The sequence below is a fragment of the Rhipicephalus sanguineus genome, chromosome 6 (assembly GCF_013339695.2).
Source record: "Rhipicephalus sanguineus isolate Rsan-2018 chromosome 6, BIME_Rsan_1.4, whole genome shotgun sequence".
NCBI classification, from domain to species: Eukaryota; Metazoa; Arthropoda; class Arachnida; order Ixodida; family Ixodidae; genus Rhipicephalus; species Rhipicephalus sanguineus.
In genome coordinates, this window is record NC_051181.1 from 26,644,728 (window position 1) to 26,657,127 (window position 12,400).

The 12,400-nt window shown below is 45.4% G+C and overlaps 1 protein-coding gene and 1 long non-coding RNA gene across 2 annotated transcripts in view; one reads left to right on the forward strand and one right to left on the reverse strand.

The window, feature by feature from the left end:
• Window positions 1–12,400, forward strand: part of LOC119397145 (medium-chain acyl-CoA ligase ACSF2, mitochondrial) — a 168,559-nt gene that overhangs the window by 79,715 nt on the left and 76,444 nt on the right. The window lies entirely within an intron of this gene.
• LOC125758940 (uncharacterized) lies at window positions 3,858–7,935 on the reverse strand. The gene is made up of 3 exons (XR_007416486.1): window positions 7,796–7,935; window positions 5,387–5,484; window positions 3,858–3,955 (listed from the first exon to the last, which is right to left on the reverse strand). It is a non-coding gene; the product is annotated as an uncharacterized LOC125758940 (long non-coding RNA).

Here is a 12,400-nt window from a genome sequence, read left to right on the forward strand (position 1 = left end):
TCCTCCGAGGGAGTAAAGCTATCACGTTGAAACAGCTTTGAAATAAAATTAATCGAGCACAGAAAATGGCACATTCATACGCGCACACATTCACGCAACCAAAACACGTAGAGCGCTCGCAACCAAAACGCATACATTAGAGGATTTTAGTCTGTCCGGCACACTGGTATACGCAAAATGCTTTGCGTGTACCAGAATACCGGGTGTGAACTGCGCATACGCACGCCCGGTAAACATGGCCGCGTCGCCGAAAGCGATTGCCGTCCACCTCGAATCTATCAAGTGGCCGTCGCGCGCTCTGTCGCTCGTTATCTCCGAACTGATGCTTTCATTTGCTTTAGGTTCACGTCCTTAAGCTTCGACAGTAAGGTATTCGTGTCGATTCGGCACCGTTTTCGAGAGCCATACTCAAATAATCAACGATGTAGGCTTAGCGAGTGACAATCCCGGAATCTCGAAGGTCATACATTATGTGTCGGTTGGTTGTTTTTATCCTCCATAGCTGGCGCAACTTGACGTGGCGGCAGCTACGGCACACAAACCGGCTGCGAAAAAGAAAAATTTTTGCACTCGGACAGCGTTTCACAGAATAACTTTCGTAATACATATCTCTAGGGGTAATTAGAAAATGGGCATCAATGTAAACACGCACATATGACAACACGTACAAGCAGCACACGACACAGGAATCGAACTCATGACCACAAGCACCAAAAGCAGACACTCTAACCACTACACCACAGAGCCACCGCATGCCTTGTTGACTTTTCACGGCCTTATATATTTACAAAGTGGTTTGCAACGCGAGGGCGGAGCTTGCTACTTCTTTTTTTTTTTTTTTTGCATCAACGGCGTGTGTTTGCGCGTGGATTAGGTTAGTAAATAGTTAGCGCGGCGCCATGAACTCACGAATGCCACCGTTAGCACCTTCAGCTCTGACTTCTGTTCGTCGTTTGTCGTGCCGCAAGAGAAATGGTAAACGTATGTTTTTTGTGTGTTCACCATACATCGTGGATGTCTCGCTCGCCCAAAAATTTGCTCATACCGGCGTGACAAGTACCTTTAGGTAGCGAAACTCACGTACGTACGTGTATTCTACGAGCGTGTGCTGTTGAAGCAGTTTTGGTTATTTTTGCCGCGAGCTGCAAGTGTCTGCAGTGCGTTCTCAGCTGTTCGAAGACCATCATATGTCGCATATTTTTGTTACATACGTCGATGTCAGAGTTCCAAGGGCATTTTAGCGTGCACCTATACAAGCATGTGCATTTACTGCGCGTGTAGGTGCTGTTGCGAGCTACACGCAGGGTCAGTGGCACATCTGAGCAGTTAAACGAATATTTGCATGATGAGCACTTACGCGCGCTGAAGCACGACATACAGTGCTCCTGCATTAGTCATAGTCAGTATTTAATTGCTTTTATACTCGGAGACTAGCTACCCTTTATTAAATAACCTTTACTCTTCCGTATCACGCCGCCGTCAAAATGTATGTCGAAGGCGTCCACCAAGGTTAAGCACGATGTCCATTAATTCGCGAGCGACATGTCTCCCTTTAAATAGAAAAGATAATACTGTTGCGCTTCTGTATTGCGAACGTCCGCGTGTAGTTGGCACTACTCCTGGAGAGATTGTGCAGTACCTATTAAAAAAATTGCATTATTGTATGCCTCAGTGAAACAGCAGTTCTTCAGAAAATAAGGTTTCATTTTAATTGGTAGGATATTTTTGTCACGGCAGGACACAACTTTACTTTTTCGTGATTCAAGATTACACGTAGCACGAACATGAGTGCAGCAGATAAATAAAAAAGTTGGTGCCATGTGCACTCCTACTACCTCGTGTACCTGTAGTTGATGTCCAAATCTACTATACAAATTATGCGACCATTTATAAATGATCAACCCATCTATGTTCGATCAAAGTTGATCTGTTTCCGTTTACTGCCTGTCGCTTATTTGCACGATGTTTTGCAAGAATCATCGGTTCAACCCATCTGGTAGAACGCAAGCATTATCTGTAGCATACAATGGTTCTCAAGAGGGGGGGGGATCGGGGAAGCTATATCTGGGGGTCCGCGAAACGCATCTTCGAAAAACAAAAACCAAAATACGCCTTTTTTGAAGAAACAATATGTCCAATAACAGCGGCCCCCTCCGTTTTTTTTTGTTTCACCGCATAACGGTTATGCATTGCGGCGGAGCTGACTTGTACCTTCCATGAGATGGCTGTAAAGTTTTTACTGCAATTTTCTACCACCTGTGATTTTCCAGGCTTGCAATTTGAAGAGAAAGCGTAGCGAGAAACAGCTGAAATGCGGCGGCAGATCGCACAACTTAGTGACAAGCTGTCGAGATTGAATTGGCGTGGCACTTTAGTTTGACCATTCTTTGCCACGGAGAAACGCAAGGCACCTATTTCACGCTGCATGTTGTGCTAATTTATAAGCCCCCCCCCCCACCTTACCTCTCACTGCAAGGGGTCCCTCATCACTACCACCAGTCCACAAGGGGTCTCCAAAACATCCATGGCTGAGAACCACGACCTATATGTCAAAGCCTGAACAATTTCTTTTACATGTACAAGGACTTTTTTGTTTGAATGCATTACAAATTCTTAAAACTTCAAATGATACAATAAATGCTGGTTGTAGTACTTTATTGGAATCAAAACAATAAGATCCACAATGTCAATGTAAATTATACATTTTCATCTACCACAGAACCTATGCTCATTATTGAACAGATGAAACAACATACACAATGCAACTTGAGCACTAAGTCACAGCAGTAAAATATTATGAAAATATAGTTCAAAAATTCATCACAAAGCACGACACATACACTTCGCAATGCCAGTATGCAAGTACAATCCAAAGAGATGGCATGCACAGCAGTGGTGTAGCCAGGGCGGGCCTACACCCCCCCCCCCTCGAAAATGTTTTTTGCTATGGCATACAGAGCCCAAAATGACAGTTGACCACATCTGCCTGCCCGGCTCCCACTTCAAATCAAGGAGTCGCCCCCCCCCCTCCCGAAAAAAAATTCTGCCTATGCCCCTGATGCACAGAGAACTTGGTGTCTGCTTACACATGAAGGCAACTCGATAAGTAATAAAGGCTTGCAACACTTAGGCATGTTGGTGTACCATTTTTCTGATATATTGCATTAGTTTGCCATCAGGCATGAAAACATGTTACACATGATTGTGCAGTTCAATTTTTCGTATAAATACCTGTGGTGTCGACCATAGATCCACCTGCCAAGGTTTGTAAACACAGTCGCCTTTATTCACATATTTTTAAGAAATAATGTAAATTTATAAAGTTAAGCTTGGGAACATGGCACTATTTCGCAACCCTATTCACCGTATTATTATGCATGGGTAGTAGACCAATGGTTACAATATTTAAATGCCAGCTAGTGCCATCCAATTCGACTGGAAAATTGGTTCTTCGTCACCTTCAACAGCTCAATTTATGGCTCGTGCAGAAGTACCACATTGAAAATGAATCCGAATACCGTGACAGGAAAGTTACCTCGGAGTTAGGCAATAACATGCTTTGAATTAAAAATTGCCCATCAATACTGGTGGTGGCTTGGCACATTAGAGCCAAGGACTGGACATGCCATGAGGTTGAATAAAAATTGAACAGGGAATAAATAATGGCTGTAAAACAGTCAAGAACCATGCTTAGTAAATTAAATGAGTTAACATTCAGCATCTTTTGAAGCCATGTAAAATTTTCAAATGCACACTGTTATTGGAAAGTTTGGACTCAGCACCGTGCATAACACAGTGCAGCAGTCCAAGTGGTGACAATTCTAAATACTGAGAGATGTACAAGATCATCAGTATAGTATACTGTAAGGCACAGGAGTGTTCACGGAAGAGACCGTCTTGTAGACAAACAGGTAGGCCAGAACTGTTGCTGCTTTGCCAAAAGTGTTCAGTCTTCCTGAAAAAGATATCAAGCAAAGAAGTCCATTAAGCTTTCTGCATCCATACAAAATACCCACTTGACTTCTCTTACTGCAGACTTTTCCGAAACAAACACAAAAATACAAAATTAAGAAGCTGCCAAGTATTTTCTTGCGAGATATTCAATGATTGCGCAGCTCACTTTCATTCTTGTAATATCTAGAAAGACGCAGCATTATAATAAAGAAAGACGAGGCTCATTTGCTTGTCCATGTTTTGCTGCCATGTTTTTATACACATAGCAAAAGAACAAGGTACAATAGCTAGTGTGCAGTGTTGCTTGTTGTTTTGTGGAGGCAACTCCTATTACAAAAATAATTCATTTATCCTCAAAACTTAGTGCAAGTCCTCCCGATTAAATTATTTAAAATCCTAGGCTAGACGGGACAAAATATAGATATATAGTACTTATGAGGCATGCCACAGTGGACAGCCTCGATTTTTCAATTTACATTTAAATATCAAACTGTTTATGCCAAAGCAGCATCTAGATGTCTTTCTTACAGCACTTCGGACTAAACCAGCGGTGCACATAGCACCTGCCTGTAAGCACTGCACCATCCTGCTTCTGCCAACTACGAAATGCGGGCACACTGAAAATTTTCTATGCTGCTTACTGCTTGCTATTACTTTAAATCTCCCCTAGCCAACACAAACTAGACAACCAATTAATATAACTATCAAGTGGAAATGAATGTAAAAATTTTCCTAACAGTGATAACTTAAATCACAAGGCGCATGCAGCCCATCCTATGTTAGTCCTGTTGTGACTCACAACAGGACTAACATTTGTGTCGCAAATTTGTGAACAGTTTTGCAACTACCGAACACAAAAATAAAGTTAAACACTATAATAACAATGCGCTGGTGAGCTTCAATGTATATCGATGTACATGCCACTTGATTGTTAAGGTAACGCATCACAATACTGACCGTTTGAAGCAAAACGGGAATGCGAGCTAGTTGGCGGGTAATAGGCGAGGTTCAAGTTTAGGTATATATTTTCTGCTGAAGCAATAAAGCTTTCAGTTGTGAGTAAGCGCTCGTGCTGTGCACTTTCTTGTCCTTGTCTTCTTAGCACTGCCGTTATATAAGTACTGACCATTACGCCAGAAACACTATGAATCCCTCACAATACAGTCAATATCATGCTACAGGTGTCTATTATCGAGGCACTCCACTGTAAATTCAATATAGTGTTATGGCGTGACAGAGTGCAGGTGCAGATTCTGTATACTGTATCGGATGACTGAGATAAGAGCTACCATGAAATTGGACTCAAAATAGTGATACTCTCAATGTTTCTAATGTATCAATGACTTGCTTCATTAAACACAGGTATGCATTGCACAATTCAGAAATGGATTCTATTTGATCACTCTCTCCTAACGAGATTGCTGCTACCAACCCAGGTTCTGTGAAGCATCCAGATGAGCTTCGAGAGTTCTTATCAAGCTGCTGGTGTCCACAGCTGCATAGCGTTGCATGTGCCATCTTGAGCACCATCTGCAAAGAAAAAAAGAAATGTACAGGTTTTTTGCAGTGACTCACTATTTCATGCTGCACTAAACAGCTGTAAAGCACACCAATACCCAATTCAGATAAACGGCATAAATTCAGTTAGATGTCCATGCATGAAACAATCTTTTAACTCTAAATTTATTATCCTAATGCACTCGAACACCAAGAACTAATTCAGTACATAATACAATACTGACAGTGTAGATAAAGCGTTTTTTTTTATCTCAGGGAAAACAGATTCCAGAGCTGTTTCATTGCTGCTCCCGTTTGATGTTAGCATTGAAAGTGCTGCTGTGCTTCTTATGCAAAAGTGAGCTTAGAGACAGACTTTACGAGGCATCATACTCTTCTTTCCTGTTTTGTTCTTTTTCTGTAAAGTTTCTTTTGTATTATCATTTATTCCTCGTACCCTCTTCCTTTGCACAGCATGGCCAGCCAGTTTAAGAACTGGCTAACCTGCCTGTCTTCCCATCCATTTCTTTCTTTCCTTCCTCACTTTAACTCTTGCAGCATTTACATATATACACATCAACTTCAGTAGTGTAGTGTTGCCAACTGCACAAACATTCATAACCTACAGCCAACCTACAGCCAACATAACCTACAACTATAGCCAACCACAAATTTCACTGCCTGTGCGAGACTAGAAAGCAAATACTTGCAGTTTCAAGTTCACTCCACACCTACCATTTCGTCAAAAACACAGCATTTGAGTTTCTGATAAATTAAGTTGTTTGCCGTGTATCATTCTAATGAAAGAGCTCCAACCAAAGCAGGATAAAGCACGGAGAAGGTGCACAACAGCACATCCTTTGAGAATTTGCGATAGAGTCATCTGGTGATCTGCGTGCCATTGTCTACTGCTTCTGGTGCTGCACTAAACACAATATTTACATTCATCAAGAAGTATGAAGGTAGGAAGCTTACATATGACTTACAGAAGTAAACCATAAGAAATGATGAAAGGTGTTCTGTTCTTGCTGAACATAGTTTTTTTTAAACTGTGATAATGTTTAATGGCTGCTTAGCCTTTCTTCAAAGCTTCATAATAGTCTTATGAGAGTCACATTTTTTTAATGATTGTCCCTCTGCCATCAGTATTGCATTGAGCTGACTTGCATTGATGTGACTGAATAAGCCTGGCACACCTCACACATCTTCAACTCGATGAGAATATTCACATGAAATCCAGGAGAGTTCAAGATGTCACTAATTATGTCACAAAATTGTCACTAATTAAGTGACAATATCGTAAAATGCACGTGCTTCACCATAAACGCTGTCACTTAGCAGACAACTTTCACATAATATGGCCATAATCATATCTCTGTAGCATAATTTATTCGCTCCAGTCCAACCTAATGACGTAATTACCCTATGGTATGCTGTTTTTTTTTGTCTTAGAGACGAACAAAGTGCGCAATGCAAAATTGTTATCGAAAAGTATTCCCACTTACTAATATTAGGGAGTTTTGGAATAGCGTACGCCAAGCCCGTAGCCACAGGGGAAGGGGGGGAGGGAAATTCTGATGGAGGGGGGTGTTTTACCGAAAATGAATTATGAAAACATGCGTTTTTCTAAAAAAGTGAAGGGCGCAACGAAGGGCTCCGGAAGTTTCGCCCATCTGTTTTTCTTTAACGTGCACTGACATCGCAGAGTAAACAGGCGTTTAGCGTTTTGCCTCCACCGAAATGCTACCGCCGCGGCCGAGATCGAATTTCGGGTCGGCGGCCGAGCACCGCAACCATCGTACAACCGAGGCTGACAACTACAGCTGATTCAAATGAAAACAAAAGTTGCCCTTAATGCACACATGACGGAATGATAACCGCGGCCTCTCGCTTGTTTATATTTTCTGAAAGCACGCTGCCGCATTCACGCTTTATGGCAAGCAAAGAAATTGTATAGCACAAATTGTCTTCATTGCAGGGGCGTAGCCAGAAATTTTTTTCGGGGGGGGTTCAACCATACTTTATGTACGTTCGTGCGTGCGTTTGTATGTGCGCGTGTATATATGCGCAAGCAAAACTGAAAAATTTCGGGGGGGGGGGTTTGAACCCCCCCAACCCCCCCCTTGGCTACGCCCCTGCTTCATTGAGGCGTACCCGCTCTTCGATAGAGTGGCCGTGCAAAGCGTGTGCCTTCACAAAAGCTTTTTAAACGCGCATCAGGCATCACACGTATGCGCGTGTGATGCTTTTACATTCTGCTTTTTATTGTACTTTCCACGCGACACACTGTGCAGCACTACACACGTGAGCGCCGCGAAACTGAGAACACAGAAGCACCACTTACCGTTCGCATTTCCGACTGTGCCTAACCAGGTGCTGGCCGAACACGCATACACGGAGGTGCAAGCACGCTTGAGTCTCCAGACCATCATGAAACCAACACGAACATGCTCACAGTACGGGATGTTGCACTGCCGTCGCTAAATGCCGTTCACGTCCAGCGTTGAGATCACAGACGCGCACACACAAGACACTGGCACGCACAGCCGACACAGCTGAGCAATTCGGAAACTTCGATGACCGGGCGAAGGCAGCGACGGGCGACGGCGAGACTTCGACTTTAGCACGCACGCTTCTCCTCTCCTGGTGTGCGTGTGTCTGTTTTGTTTTTATTTTGTCTTTCCTCGCTCGCGCATGCGTCGGAAGGTTGCGTTATCGTGTTTCTCGGCGGCTCATGTAACAGCCCTCCCGTTTAGCGGCCGCTTGAAGGAAGTCGCGTTTATATATATATCTGTTATTTTGACGCGATAGCGTCAAAGAGCTCGTCTCGCAGGAATTCCGGCGTCGGCGGCGTCGGCGTCATTGGTTCTGAGCTAAAGAGCAGCGTTGGTTGGTCGTGAGCGAAAATTCGAGGTAGATGCAAAGAGAGCGAGAGGGCGTTTGCACTTTGGCTTTCCTTGCGGCACTGTGTATACGTCTCCATCGAGAAGCGAAGGCAAGCTATAGGGAACCCAAGCTCAAGTTTGCGGCGCGACGACAGCGCCGCGCCAGCCCCGCTGCGGCTCTGTCGGAAAACACTGAACCGTCGCGCGGCCGACTCAGCCCCTTTCACGGTAGCGGTAGCGCACGTGCGCTCGCGTTCTTCTCTCGGTGCGGGTAACTGTGGGGCCGTCAGCTCGGCACGTTGAACCGAGAGGCTTGCTGTGCGAAGCTGCGCATTTCCACGATGGCAGAAGCGACCCCGCGGAAGCGCAAGCGTGGTCCGAAGTATTGCGGTTTAGTGGCCAGCCACAACAGTGCAGACAAGGCACACGATTAACGTGTTAAACTGTATCGGTTCCCGGGCGTGTCGCACGAGAAATAAAGGCGGCAAGCGTGGATAGCTGACAGCGCTGTCTCGCCTTCTATTTTGGCTGTCCGAGTTCATCGCTTTCGCTCGTTCCGACTACCTGAATCGGGAAGTAACGGGGCGCATGCACGCAGCGACTACAGTAATGATTACTCGCTGTCTTCTCGCATTGTTAAAGTCCAGTTACGGTTGTAGGTGAAGCAACTTTGTGTTTTGATTCCCCGTGCTCGTGAGACCTACCCGTCGTTGTTGAACGTTCACATTCGCGTTATACTGTTAGCGTTGCGCGGTTGGTTGAATTCAACTGAACTCCGCACATTGTCGGAAGTTCGGCGCCTGCATTTCACGCGTCGAGAAGGCTGCTTTATCACGCCGGAACGGACGTCTGTGCATTTTCAGCAAGCTTTGACATCGTTCTGCAGGTTTGCTTTGTTTTTGTCACTTTATTGGGGTGATATATATTTAAGCCGCTAAATATAACTGGCACTTCATACATGCTTTGCAATTGCAACCTTGAATTAACCACCTTCTGACTTTGTGCGATTTTCTAGCCGCGTTCACGCAACAGGTTTTATACGCCTGTCAAGTCGGTATCATAAAAAGAGACTGCAAGCATGACGCGAGAGCCGAAAAAACGAGGCGAGCAGTTCATCTTGCTTCACAGTGGTTGAAGCTCAGCTAGCTGCCTCGCGTCTTAATCGGCGGGTGATTCTCCAGCGGCACGGAGGACTTGACTCTAACCTTCTCAGGAAGCAGTGCCATGGCCGTATAATCTTTTTTTCGCACGCCGCAAACGTTTGTTCACGAAAGTACACGGCTGCTACTGTAAGCATGCCATATCAAAACAACAATCATATGATTCGTAGTCCACGCCGCAGAACACCGATAGCGTGTACGGCTTCATTTCGGAGTGCATGTGGACCATTATTCATCTTTAACGTGACAGAATGAGACTTACCTCGAGGTATACGTCCTACACGGTGTAATCGCGACTTGGGAAATGCATTTCGCTTTGAGTCGGGCGTGGTTGTCGTCGATCGTCTGCTCTTCACCGTTAACGTGATTGACGAACTTTCCTCATTTTATCAAGTTCGCTTTGCGGAAGTGCCAGTCAAGCTTGAAGATCCTTTTGAAGCCGCACTGCACGCGGTACATTGTGAGACGCCGCAAGTGCACCGCGAGAGCTCTGCACGTGCACGGAAGCGAGCGGCAACGCGGTGGCGAGAAGGGAAAGCGCTCGCTGATCACGCCCCAGTTTCTGTTTTTCTGCCAGAGATGGCGCTGCCTGTCAAGAGCAGCAGCGCCGCTAAGCGTTGCTTGGGAAGCCTATAGCGATTGAGAAGGCGATAGTGTGTGTGTGCGTGTGTGTGTGCGTGTGTGTGTGTGGGTACATGCGTGTGTACGAATATCGCTCTCGCGTTTTAAAGGCGAAACGTAAGAGTCCCCCCCCCCCCTTTTTTTTTCTTTTTTTTTCTCATGCTCTGTCCACAGCATTTTACTGCGTACGCTGCGGCGTGCCGCCTCTAGTCAGTTTATAACTAGGACCTGACTCGGGGTGTGCGTACGTGTGAGTATAATCGCGTACATTTACGATCGCAGATTCTTTGTGCATGTCAGCGGTTTTCGTCGCGATAAGTTGACGAGGAATGTATCGCCGTCACTTCATCGATTGAGCTACTGCCAAAGATATTAGACTGCACGAACTTTTCTTTACAGCTCCTTATATTTGAAGAGTTGCAAGACGAAAACAAGCTCTTATATGGCAAGAGAGTAAAACAACCTTTTACTCTCTCGTGGGATGCGGGAGTGAGACAGGCACTTTACTCTCTTTCGCCAGGAGGAGTGAAAGGCCTTTTCACTCCTCCTGGCCAAAAGAGAGTAAAGCGCCTCTCTGAGAGAGAGTATAATGAGATCTGTGGGAGTAACACAGCTCTATAACTCTCACTGCAGGAGTTTCAGTTTTTAGAGTGTAGGCTACCCTATTACTTAATAGCGCACACCCTGCCGTTCCTCTCCTTAATTGACGACGCTTTTATGAGTACCAGTGTTTATTATGTGCTTGTTGATGTCATCTTTGCGCGGAATACACGATACGCTGTGTCCAGGTATATGTTAACAACTTCAACTACCACAACGAATAAATCGTGATCGTGGGCGTTAATCGGCGCGACGGAGATGTGCCACTAAGCGTCAACGTGGATCCGTACACGTCACACGGTGCTATAGGCCTCGTGCGCTCAATTCATGGCGCCACCGCTGTCCGAGTGCGCAGCGCCAATGCGGCCACTTAGCGCGTTTTGTCCCCGGCGCGTAGCTCGAAGCTGTGTGCGGTGAACGTCGATGTGTGAAAATGGCAACGCAAAACGAGTCCCGCTTACTTTTTTGCGGCTACGGACGAATAACAAACGTTCGGGAATACTGCGTGAATACTGCGTCAGATAAGAACTGCACAGTGCCGTCGGTCCATCGGAAATATTCGGAAAATGCGTCGCGCAAATAAAGAGCGCGGAATACGACGTGCGTTTACAAGCGAGTCAACCTTTTAGGGGCGAAGCTCCTTAAGGCGGCACCCGTTCGTCCCTCGTAGTCGTAGTAGTAGTCGTAGTGCGTAACCAGTCTTACGCTTTGACCTCCAAGGTGGTGCCGGTGGGAGATATTTCCTGTGCGTTGTTGAACAATAAAAAATTCGCAGCGTGCGCGTTAACTAAAAGCCGGATTCTTCTGTCTTTCTTCCCCCATTAGCAGCCATTGGCATGTTCCAGTAGGAAACGTTAGTAGAAGTAGAAGTGTAAGTGTTAGCTAAAAGCCGACTTCTTCTGTCTCTCATTCCCATTAGCAGCCATTGTTTACCTCCAAGGTAGTGCCTGGTGAGATTTCTCCTGCGCGTGATTAAACAATAAAAATTTTGTTCAAAACGCCGTTGATTGATGAAATAAACCAACGAAAACGCCAGATGTTTTGTAAAAGCAAAACGAAAGAACGCCAGATGTTTCTAAAGCAAAACGAAAAGACGCCAGCTGCTTAGCGAAAGACGCCAGATGTTTTCTAAAGCAATGGTTTTCTAAACAATGAAAATTCACAGCGTACATGTAAAATTAAAGTGAGCTGCAAGTCGTCATAACTCATCGAACCTTTAGTATAAACGCGCCCGATCTCACGTCGGTGATGATGTACTGGGCAGAATTCACGGAAGATTCACGGTTTACCGATGAACCTCCGCCGCTTCGCCCACTCATCATCATTCACTCCGTGGATATGCTGTGATTTTTTTCTTGACATACGATAGAAAATACTTTTTATCGGCAGCGTCGGGGGGGCGGGGGGTAGAGGGTTGACTCCCCCTGGTTACGCCAGTGACTTGGATAGAAAGTGAAAGAAACCGTGCGAAGACAGGACGCGTTTGCATATCGGGCGCGCCAAATGGCTGCGTTCCGACGTTGTCGCCGATCAGCCTCGTACGACTTCCATGGAAAATAATAAAATTGCGCCTTCGGCGGTTTCCCGGCCGTATTCTTGTAGCTGTTATGACATGCGAACTCGCAAGAGCAGATGGAAGTCGACTTTTTTCGCCGTGTACACACACTTGCGCTGTAGGGTCCA